The sequence below is a fragment of the Mchenga conophoros genome, linkage group LG10, assembly GCF_057382185.1.
Source record: "Mchenga conophoros isolate Kocher_MC1m ecotype Shallow Benthic linkage group LG10, M_conophoros_male_GT1.1, whole genome shotgun sequence".
NCBI lineage: Eukaryota > Metazoa > Chordata > Actinopteri > Cichliformes > Cichlidae > Mchenga > Mchenga conophoros.
In genome coordinates this window covers 18,451,045-18,463,455 of record NC_140535.1, presented here as the reverse complement: position 1 = coordinate 18,463,455, position 12,411 = coordinate 18,451,045, and the positions used below count along the sequence as shown (strand labels likewise).

At 40.0% G+C, this 12,411-nt stretch overlaps 1 protein-coding gene across 5 annotated transcripts in view; it reads left to right on the top strand.

Moving 5' to 3' along the window:
• cadm2a (cell adhesion molecule 2a) overlaps positions 1-12,411 on the top strand; it is a 211,446-nt gene that overhangs the window by 189,854 nt on the left and 9,181 nt on the right. The gene's annotated exons all lie outside the window — the stretch shown is intronic.

Below are 12,411 nucleotides of genomic sequence, written 5' to 3'. Positions count from 1 at the left end.
ACCTCAAAGAAGCAAATGTCATGTCCAACTGAAAATGTCTGGCCACTGGAGATATCTCATCATGCCTTCTAATGCTGTGTTAACTCTTAGAGAATCCTAACTTGACATAGTCCCTTTGCCACTAAGGCTGCATATTTGGTGTTTTTAAAGTGGTCCCTGTACAGAACTAAGGCTTTTTTATTGTTCATCTTATGCCCTTAAACATAGATAAGACAGAGCTAATTTCATCATGCTTGTAAGCAGGCCAGCTCCAGTAAGCATATAGCAAGCTTCATTAAACTTTGTGCGTCCAATCATGCATGAACATAGGCGGGCTTAATGCTGCATTTGATAGCAACTGGGAACTAAGAATTTCCTGACTCTATTGAAAACAAACAATACTTTTACACTTAGTAAATCGGATACTGTTTCTGAACACTGACTCTGCATTTTCCACACATAAAATCTTTCTCATATTGCTTTTAATGGAGTAAAACTGTGACTTTTGCTTCTTTTTGGCTTTTGTGTTACTTTAGATGAGTAAACTACACTACATTCATGACCTTTTTTGTTTTCTGTAGAGGAAAAGGAAACAAAGAAAAGGTTGGGGTAGCCATGTTTTGTTTTTGCCAGTTTGTGCACTAACTTGGCAGAGGTTGAAAATGTTTTCATTTTGGCGTCCGTATTCTCACATACGAGGTAGATCAAATGCAGCATAAGGCCATGCTTCCCTTATCCCTGTGTACAACGGGGGACGGCAGCATCCTGTTCCAGCTCTAATGCGGCTGCCAGAGCCGATCGCTCCCACTCAAGACAATGCTTGCGATTCCACCAGACATGCTGCAGCCCGTTTCAGCAGCGTCTCAGAAGCAGATTACAGCTACTGATGACACAAGGCCCTGCAGCAAAGGGCTGGCATAACAATCTCCTCCTGCTAGCTTTTGGCTGAGTTTTCCACAGAAGTTTTCACTTTGCTCTCTGCCTTTCAAAAACAAGGGCAGCAGCAACCAGCCAAGGTTGCAAGCCACATGAATTATAATGCACTGAGTGGTGAGTCCCAGGTTCAATTCCAGCTTGACATTTGCAGCTCGTCGATCTCACGAGTAACATGATGTGATAATTAACAAAGTTAGTTGATTTTGACAGACTTAATTACCACTCGCGGCATCATAGGCTGCTGTTGCCACTCCTCAGTATACGATGCATACTCTTGCTTCAAAAGGAGTCAGTCCCACTTGAGGTCCTCTAGCACGTCCAGCTGAACTTGTTCAAAGAAGCCAGTTGAGTTTTTTTTCTTGTTATTTATTTTTTTTAGTTCTTTGGTTGTTTTCTGACCAAGAGCCCTACTGTATTTTTTATGTTTTTCCTTTTATTTTAGGAACAAAGTCTATTTGCATTGGCTAATTACACTATGCTTTTCCTGAGGCCATACAGATCTAAGCAATACAAAAGAAAAGAAAGGCAAGAGAAAAGGAAAGAAAACAGAAAGAAGAGGAAAAAATAAAACCAAGGATCGGTGTGTAGCAGCTAATTGTAGTGTATTTTATACGACAGTTCTTCCTCTCGTCCATGAAATCTGATCTAAATTGTTTAATAAACTCTGTCCGTACTTTCCAGTAATCATCAAACATGTCCACCCTGAGTCTCAAATGAAATGTCAGTTTTTCCATTACAAAAATATCATGTATCACATTAAATCAGTCTTCTCCGTTGAGGCGCTCAGCCCTATACAACAGGGAGGTGACCCTCAGGCGGACACAGAAAATGCTGAAAGGAATCGCATATCCCACCTGTCTAGGGAAAGCATCAGGATCCTTCAGGAGGACACGGCTATGGAAAAGGATGTTTCGGCACCCCTGCGACACATAACTGGCAGTAAACAGATGCAGTAGATGAAAAGGATATGGCGAGCCTCTGGGCGGGTGTAGTTGCTTTAACCTATTTGCCAGGGCACAGATGCTGACATGGCACCACATCTGCTACAGTAGATTGATATGTCCACGTTTTTGAGTGACACGTCAATTTAAAGCTAATGTGCTGTGATGGCCCGTATGCAGAAGAACTTGCTCACTCATATATCATCTTCATCATGGTTTCCAAAGCTGTTATCAGTGTGTGACATGTTTTCCTGAAGTGATTGTGTAAACAATCCATCATAGTGTGATATCGGTAATAGCACATAAAAGAAATTTTGTTAACATATTTATAACGCTGTATATTTTCTCACAAAGCAACATATTTAACACTGTGTATTTTCTCACAAAACGTTGCACAAAATATGAGCTTTCAGTTCAGCAGCAATTAAATATACTTACATGATCTATGCATTCATACATTTTCTGACACTTATCGAGGTCTGAGTCACTGGGGCAGCAGCCTAAGCAGGAGTCTCCCCCTCGCCAGACAACAGCCACTCTTCTGGTGGAAAAGGGAGGCCTTCCCAAGCTAGTCAAGAGATATATTGATTCGAGGGTTACTGGGTCTCCCGCTAGTTGGAAGTATCCAAAACACCTCGCTTAGGAGGTGTCCAGAAGGAATTTGAGTCAGATAATTTAACTACCTTAGCTGGCTCATTATGATGTGGAGGAGTAGCGGCTCTACTCTGAGACCCTTGCTATCTCTAAGACTGAGCCCAGCCAGCCTCTAGAGGAAGCTCATTTCCACCACTTGTATGCCACAGCTCGTAGCCATAGCTGAAGTTGGGAATGTAGGTCGACCAGTAAAGCAGCAGCTTTGCTTTCACACTCAGCTCTCTCTTCACTGTGACAGACTGGAGCATCATCCACATTACTGCAGCTGCTGAACTCACGAACCCCAGAATTCTTGAACTCCTTAATCGGGGAAGCAACTCTGTCCTTACCTTACCCTTTTCCAACTGAGAACCAGTATTTCAGACTTGAAATGTTAAATCTCATCCCATCCGTGTTAGGTGGTTGGGATGAAAGCATCTCATTGGCTGAAATCACCCTAATGACAAGCTGGATGAAGCCAACACACAAGATTCCTAGACCGCCAAACCCTGCACCCTCTGCTCCTTAGGTGTGCAAAAAATTATTGCCCATTACTTCAAATAAACGGTGAAATATAAGAGAAGAGAGTCACTGATCCTTTACATGCAGTTCACCCAAGCAGCTTTATTCATTTCCATTTATGTGTGTATGTTTTTTTTCATCATCATCTAAGCAAGATATCTTCTGTCTTGTCTGTGCTCTTTTGCTCCCTCTCTTCATTCCTCTCAACATCATGGTCTCCATCTCAAAATAATTTCCTCTCATCACTGCTGCTTTTTGTAAATGACCGTCTTTAAAGTCCTTTGGGAGGCTTGACTCCCCTTCTACCTTTCCTCCGCTTTAGTCCCTCTCTAAGCTTTTGTTCAGTTATTCCTCTCCTTTCCGCTTCATCTCTTCTGCCCCCTTACATCTCTCTGAAGGCCCTGTTAGATAACAGTCTTCCACACATTGTTGGATGTTCTTCATCAGTGTGCCACAGTTCTTCTCTGATGTCTGTTTGTGTAGTTCAGAGACACAAGAGGAGCTGAGCCTCTCAGTATATCTACAGGGAATCTAAATATCAGACTCCTTCACTGCGTTCCTAGTCACAGGATACTTCACTATCTGTTTTCATCTGTCTACTTGATTTATTACCAGGTTTTTTATGGCCCTGGATGAAAGCAAACAACTGTGGAGCTTTACCAGCCCCATGACGTTTTGTATTTTTGCATAATGAAGTTGTCTTCCTCCACAGGCATGCTGTAGGTTCAGCACTATAGGCTGTATGCGTTCTCAGGTTTCCCTTTGTCGTTTCGGTGATCTTTCCTTCTGCTCTTTTATCAGCGTATGGGGTTTTGGGGTTTTTTTTGAAAGCGCACGGCTATCCCTTTATGCATTTATCTGGATACCAGCATTAGGGTTGTGGTTTCTTTGATTGGCTGTAGATGATTACTCTATGTAAGCCCTCACTTCTGCAAATTGCAGTCAATAAATTGGGTGGACAGTTATGCTGTTGGTACCTTTTGGAGCATTTCCATGGATATGGCTTGCTGTGTGGTACAGCTGTTCAAGACGTTTGTGCTTCAGATTTCACGAGTGAAATATTAATATTTTATCTACCTATTGGTGTGCAACTATACAGTAAAAGGAGTCCGCTTGTCAACTGAGCTTTCTAGTGTTAAGTGAAAAACTGGCTCTCCAATCTCTTATCCAAATGTTGACACTAAAACCAATGGGTGATGTCACAGTGGCTATGTCCATCTTTTGTATACAGTAAATGAAAAATGCTGTCTTAACTCGTGTTGCACAGCAACTTTAAACTGGCTGCAGATATGAATATCTTTCCTTTCAGTTGTTAAAGGATTTCATATACCGTATTCACAAAAATGTGTTCCCATAATGAAAAATGTTATTGTCTAGTAGGATTTCACAGTAATGGCTTTTTTATGTGTTACTTTGCTGACACAGTCTCTCCGAGTTTTAGTGGCCAATATAATCATATACCGAGACATTTATTTATCCTTGTACGAATATTAGACAATAAATATTTTATCGTACACTTACCGAAGCTAATAGGAAATTTAGATTTGATAAAACCCATGCCTTTACTTGTCTTGTTGACCTTTAGAGCGCTAGTAGTGCACAAAAATCCAAGAGATTCCTCTGGTTTTCATTTGTATTGTATAATGCCAGAACTGATGCATTACTGCAGTCTCTAATTCTCTTTATTAATGATGTGCTGGCAGGTATGCCCAACACTCACACTGCTTCAGTAGCCCAGTCAGTCTTAATGGCTATAATAACTCTTTCAGTAAGTATCAGAGGTCTATGTAATGTCATCAGACCTTCACATTATGAATACACACACGCACTGATGCACAACACACGCACACATGCGCGCACATCTACACGTTCTCTCTCTTGAGTTCTCTAAAATATGCCAAATGCTTTTTGTGGCTTGCAAATTAGCACTGACCTTGTGATGCTAAAAGGTGAATCATGCACAAGGGTTTCTTTGGTGTTTAAAATATTTACTATTCACTTCTCATAATAAGCATTCGTGTGGCCAACCCCAGCCCCTGTAGCCTGGTGTTGCTGCAGAAAAAGGCCCCACTGCTGGGAAGACAGCAATTATTCATGCCTAGTGTCTTCTCCTGTGGAGAAGAGAGGAAAAACTAAAATACCCCTATACCTGATTGTAGAGTAAAGGTCTTGTTTCCCACGAGGATAAGAAAATAAAAGTCAAGGAATGCAACAAGAACCTTGGGACTATTAATCAAAGTGTAGTTGTCTTAATTGATACGAGGGATGGTTAGCATTTTTACTGACAGTGGAGGTTATCATGATACTCTGTACCTTTTTCCCTTTTTTGTGGCCGGTGCTCCAAAGCCAAATCATTATTCTTCTCCTCTTTAAACTGAAACCAGTACCTGCAAACTTAAGGAGAATTCAAGAGCAGAGACAAGTTCAAAGATCAGGAATAGCCTCTGAGCTTTCTCCCTTCTTAAGTGTGCACTGGCCAAAATGCTGCATGCAAATAGTAAGGCAAGGTTGTTGGCTTGAGATGCAGATTGCTGAATTGGGCATAACAGATTCAGAATAAGTCAAAGTCTGCAGGCCTATTTTTACCAACTTCTGTTTGCAGTTACTCTTTTTTCCCAACTTACTGTCCTTGAAGAAGAATTAAAGGAGAGCAATTAGGTCTTTACTTTTTCGCATTTAATGTGAAAAATGTTATTACTGGGAACATTACTTTCCTTTAAAAAGTTCTTTTGATGAAATGTGGCCAGAAACATATTAATCTAAACACTCACCAGCCATTTGCTTATGTACATCTTTTCAACTGCTTATTAATGCAAATATCCAATCAGTCAATCACACGGCAGCGACTCAAAGTTATAACTGAGAGTTTTGATTTTTATTGCAACATTCAGATGGAAGTCAGAATTTGGCAGAGAACAGACGAAAACATGGCTCCATCCTGCCCTGTATCAATGATTCAAGCTACTGGTGGTGTGATGGTGTCGGGAATATTTTCTTGGCAGACTTTGGGCCACTTGGTACCACTCAAGCATTATTTAAACACCACAGTCTGAGTATTATTGCTGACCATATCCATCCCTTTATGGCCATTGTGTACCCATCTTCTGATGGCTGCTTCCAGCAGGATATCACATGCCGTGTCACAAAGCTCAAATCATAACAAACTAGTTTCTTTAACATGACATTGAGTTCGCTGTACTCAAATGGGCTCCACAGTCACCAAATCTCAATCCAATAGAGCACCTTTGTGTGTGCATCCTACAAATCTGCAGCAACTGTTTGATGCTTTCCTGTCAATATGAACCAAAAGTGCTCAGAAATGTTTCCAAATGTTTGTTTGTTGTTGAATATGTGCCATTAAGAATTAAAGCAGTTCTGAAAATTAAAAGGGGGTCAAGCCGGCCATTAATGAAAGTTTGGGATGTCACTCCACATGGCTCTGAAACTGTAGTTTCTAAATGTTATGATGCTAAACATGCTGAAAACTATATGTAACCACACAGTGAAACAACGAGCGGCTTTACCTCACCTGTAATTGCTGCCATTACTAACGTCTGTTTTTGCTTCCTGAGAAAGGAGAGGGAGAGACAGCTCTATCTGCTCCCCGCAGCTCAGACTCTGATGGCAGCTTTGAGGCAATCATCATTTACCTGAAAAACACACACACACACTCACACAGGCCATTATCACACTACATGTAACATATGTAAACTTGCTTATGTTTACTGACAACCTGTCACCTGATTGTTGACTGTCATTTCATGTTCCTTCTGTGCTCTGGCATTGCAGTCACTCCAGATTGTGGTTGCCTGCATAATTCACAAAATACCCATAGACAGTTTAAATATAGGCTGTATTCACATTCCAAAATAGGTTATTAAACATCATTAAGCCTATCTGTACATGTCAGAATGTAATATAGTATAATATATAGACTATAACGTATAACATTCAAGCTATTTGTTTTAAATCTGCCTTAAATAAATCTAAATTATACATGATTTTGTAACCCAAAAAGTGAAAATAGGTGAGAAAACATGCATCAGAGAATACAGTAATTAACCTTACTAATGATCTCAAAACTAAAAACTAAATAATTGGGTGGTTAATTCAAGGTCTTTAATAATAAGCTTTGTGTATTTAGGGAGATTGTTCAAATTTCAAATCATTTCTTTTCATCGCTGTCACAAAGTGTTTTGAATTCAAAAGAGCTGATTGTACTCCACAGGTGACCATTTTCTGGCTATAACCACACATTCTATTCAAGCTTATTCAAGCTTATTCAGGCTAAGGACAAACCTTTTGTGAAAACTCAATAAGGGAAAATCCTTGGAGGGATTTGTAACTGTTTTATTCTATTGATATCGATCTTGCTTTTAAATGAAGGACACAGGTAAGGCAATGTGATGACCAGAAAACATATTTTCTGGAGGGCAAGTAGCCCGGACAGCTTTTTAGTCGCTGTGCTTAAACCAGAGAGGTACAGGCCGCTGCATCCCTGGGGTGAAATGGTTAAATATCGGACAACGGAGATCACCTTCACACCGCTCTTTGGACGATAAAGCTTAGGAGCACTGGAGAAATTAAAACATAATGCAAAGGTCTTTCCACTTATTGCCAGGAAAGCTTATTGATATCCTGTCACATTAACTCGCTTTGGGGAAGAATTATAGCAACAATTTGGAATAAAGTGTAGAACAGAAAAAGAGAAATCGTTAGATCCTGGGGCTACTGTTATGAATTACATGTAATAGCCCTTCTTTTCATTAACTCCCAATGGCAGAGGACACTTTTGGCAATCTTGAAGAAACACATACACACAGAGAAGGCAGTCCAATTTTCATTTATTGACACGAAGTGCTATTTGGTCCTTTTATAAATTTTTCCTTCCTTGTCTCCCACCCAACCCCCCAAGTTGGGCTTGTGGTGGCAGCTTACTTCATCCAGAATCGCTCATTTCTTTAAGCCATTATTTGTGCTGTTCCTGTGCTGCAGTTGGCTCACACAGCGCGGTTCTTTCAGCAGAATGTAGCAGTGTCGTTTGTGGTGGAAAATATTTGAAAAGCAGCAGCAACACAGGCAAGATTAAGTTACCACAAGTGTAACATTGATGCTATCTTTCTGCTTCTTCCTTTGGTGGATTTTATTGCTGTTTTGAAGAGGTTATGGATTTTGCAGAATGTAGAGCTGCTTTGATAGATGATTCTTGCATGAGACTTAATTAATTCTTATGATTAATTATCTTGCTTTGCTTATAACTCCATGCTGTTACCCTGCTGACCACAATTTCTTTTTATTCCGCGAGTAAAAAAAGAAAGAAAGAAAAGAAAACCACTGGGTTGAATATTCAAGATAGTGTCCACATGTGGGCTTTATTGAATGATTAGCTGAAGTAATTTGTTTTCAGAATCTAATTAATCCGCACGACCCAGCAAACAGTAATGTGCAAGGACACACACAAACACGGCAGCACACACATCTTGGTAACATTACTCTTTTTTTTAATTCTCTCATGGGCTTGGGTGCATGCATTCAAAGGTGGACACACAAGTGTCTTTCGGCCCTCTGCTACAGCCTCCAGGGACTCTTTCATCTTGGCAGTAGAGCCAGCATTAGATGCAGATTGGTGAATTTCCAGTCTCAGCCAAAAAGTTGGGCATAATTGACTCACTGAACAAGCAAAGTCTGCAGGCACTTTTCACCACTTTCTCCCCTTTACTTTCTGATGGTCGACACTCTAGCTTTTGTATCGGTGGCTTTAACATACCATCAGTGCAGAGGAATTAACACAAAGTAATTCATTTTTGTTTCACGTTAAATGTGAAGTATTTTCAAATACTGTTGTAGAAAAGACTATTACTAGATACATTATTACCCTAAAAGACACAAAGAGCTTTGGAATTAGCCTGTTCGCCTGTGTGAATCTGATGGAATTCTGAATACTCTGGACTGACATCATTTGTCCATACATGCAGGTGTATTCCATTCTTGTGAAAATGAGAATGTTTCATTGACTGAGGATGTGATTATAGTTCGATCTCCAAAGGTCACTTTTGCAAGAATGAAAATGATGATGAAATGATCAAGTTTGGATAGACATGGATGTAAACTACGGGTCGATTTGTTTGTGGCAGCACACAGGAAGTTTTGTCATGAAGCTGTACCTCAACATGTAGCACCTTGCCATGGAAACAGCACACTTTTGCTATGCTTACCCAATGATGTTATGGTGTGACTTGTGTTACACATATAACACACGGGCATGAATCTATGGAAACATCCCTCAGAGACTTTGGTCTTTATTGGCATGATAGCATCACACAGTTGGCTGCACAGCCATGATGCATGTTTGCGATAATTAGAGATTTGTGACATGGCACATGATATCCTGCTGGGAGCAGCCATCAAAAGATGGGCACACTGTGGTCATTAAGGGTTGGACGTGGGGAATAATAATAGTCAGGTGGGCTGTGGCATTTAAATGATGCCCAGTTGATACTTAGAGGCCCAAAGTGTGCCAAGATAACATTCCCCACACCTTACACCACCATCAGAAGTCTGAACCATTCATACAAGGCAGAATGAATTTCTGACTTTAACATATGAGTGTTGCAGGAGAAAGTCCTCAGACCAGGCAACATTTTTCCAAATTCTATTGTCCAATTTTAGTGAGCTTGTGGGAATTGTGGTCTCAGTTTCCCTCTTCTTAGCGTACAGGAGTGGCACTGGGTGTGATCTTCTTCTGTTGCAGCCCATTGTTTTCCAGGTTCAAAGGTATGGTCATATTTCGCGAACAGTGAACAGGTGCATCTAAAAGAATGGCTGGTGAGTGTGTAAACAGACGATGTGACAACAAGCTGCTGTATTTGCTGTCATTCCTAATGTCTGGGCTGCTACCTGTAAATAGAACCGTTTAGACTGAAAGAGCTGTATCTGAGTCCTGCAGAAAAAATCATGGTGGCTGTGAAACAATCAGCATTTGGCAAAAAATGTAGAAATAAAAAATTTAAAAAAAGAAAAGTGAACACTATATCGTGTACTATACAGCCTGTCAAAATCAGGAAGGGTGATTCAAATGTCACAAATATAGGCTGGCTTCAGCTACCCAGTATAATACAAAAATATAATAAATATATAAAAACTGAGGGATACAATGTATTGAAATTATTTAGTCTATTTATGGATCCACTGCAGCCTGTGCAATAGGATTCTGGCCTTTTTCTGAATGCTTACACTAATGGGCACTGACAGCTTTACTATGAATTTCTTTTCACTTGCACAAAACAGCCTCTTTGTGATCATAAAAATCTGTTTTGTTCACCATCTCTAATGTGGGAGTTCAAACTCACAGTATATTCTAAGTTGTTGTTTTGAGTTGCTTTTTTCTCATTTTATATCAAATGAAAGTAAAAGTTTAAAAGGTTTCCAGACAGGCGTGCCAAACAGTGTGCAGGCAAATATCAAAACACATTTTAATTACACTTACTAAATGGGTAATAAAAGGGGAACAGATGTGTGTGGTACATTATAAGCACTGGTGTTTTTGCACAGACTGTTTGGTTTTATGATGAAGGGACAGAGGTGGTCGCATATTTTTCTTGCAGCACCTCGAAGCAACAGGCATCATTAACCAAAAAAGTAGTCCCCAAGCCAATAAAACGTATAAGCTCCATACACATACTCTTTTAAACTTACTGGCATCCCATTCGGTAATCATTCCATTAATGTACAACAAGTTTCATATTTCCTGCTAAAATAGCATCCAATTTATTTATGTATTTGTTTATTTTTATGTTTCTCATGAATGGAGACATATGTTGAGTTTCAGTTGCAAAATTCTCTGTTCTGCCACAGCGAAAGATTCCCCGACCCGCACCACAGATACAAGGACACTGCAGCTCTATAAGCAGCCCGTGCTTAAGCTAGCTTCTGCTCTATTGATCTGAGCTGAAACCACTGCTTCACAGAGCTAAATCTAAAACTGAGAACGAAAAAAAGCATAACACAAAAGAAGAAAAGGTGCCTGTGGGGGATGAATTTTAATATTCACAAAATTACGACCGAGAGGGGAAGAGAGGGAGAAAGATGCGTGTATGTTAAAGCAGCAGAATGGAAAGGACATTTGAATAGCTTGCACTGTATGACGAATTAAAGGATTCTGTCAGTGCAGATGAAAGGCGGCCCGGTGGATGGTGTACAGCTATAACAATAATTTACACGTGGCAAACATTTCTCGTGATGTTCTTCAGACACTGACAGCACACGGCGTTTGAAAAGTGAGATAAGGACATGCAGTTGACATGCAGTGTGCTGTTCTAAGAAGCTTTCTTTGACACTTAAGCTGCACACGTTTCTTTTGCTTACGTGCTGTCTGTGGAGATAGCAGCCCCGCTGAACCAAACGCGAACTAGCTTAGTGTTAGATACATACTTGTCAGCTGTGAGTGTCAAAGGAGTCTCTTTAAGTCACAGTTGTAGATAAAGTGTTAAAATATCTGCTTTGGATTTACAGCACTTAGTTCTTAAGTACATCAATCCTTATATCACTTTTTAGACATCATGTCATTAGGTATGTATGCTTAATGCATACACGTTTTTATTTCCAGCCTTTACACAGTCTCTTGAAATGTGCACAGTATCTTTATTACATACCCTTCCACAGTAACCCCATATGGAGCCAGCAACAATGGAAGAGATCAGATGAGCAGTTACACTTTTGGCTCTTTCAGAAGACCTGAACCCTCTTTAATTTATTAAACAAGCCCAACTCGCAAGGCCAGGCGACAAGGAGGGTGTTATAAATATTAAAAGAAGAGTTTGCTCTGCCACACTCTCATATTAAATCACACAGAGAAGAATGTATCTGCCCTTATTAAAAGATAATGTGTTCTGGAGCCATAAAAATGTATAACCCACAACTCTAGATCCCTCTCCTCTTCCCCCTTCTTTCCTCTTTTGTCTTGGTCCAAGTGAAATTTCAGCCTTTTTGTGTGCATCAATCTCTATTTTGTCCATTTTTACTTTGTCTCTTTGTACAGCCTTGTTGTATTTAATTTTCTCCGTCGTTGAGTAACAGCGGACTAGACCAGAATACATAAGAGGAGAATAGATGATTTTTTTTCTTTTTTAACTCACTCACACAAAAGGCATCTACACATTGTAAATGTTGCAAGCTTTTGACGCTGCATGAATATCAAATTAATGGAGTGCTGGAAAATTTGGTCTTGAATGTCACACAGTCTTCCCTTTATCTTAAAAGGGGCTTGAAAAGTTGTGAAATTTTGAACATTAATAAAACAACCAAACAACTACAGTATGCAGATAAAATCAATGGCACCCTTAGCCCAGAATGAAGTCAGACTCCCTCTGCATTGTACCCTCAGCCCATTTGAGGTCCCAAC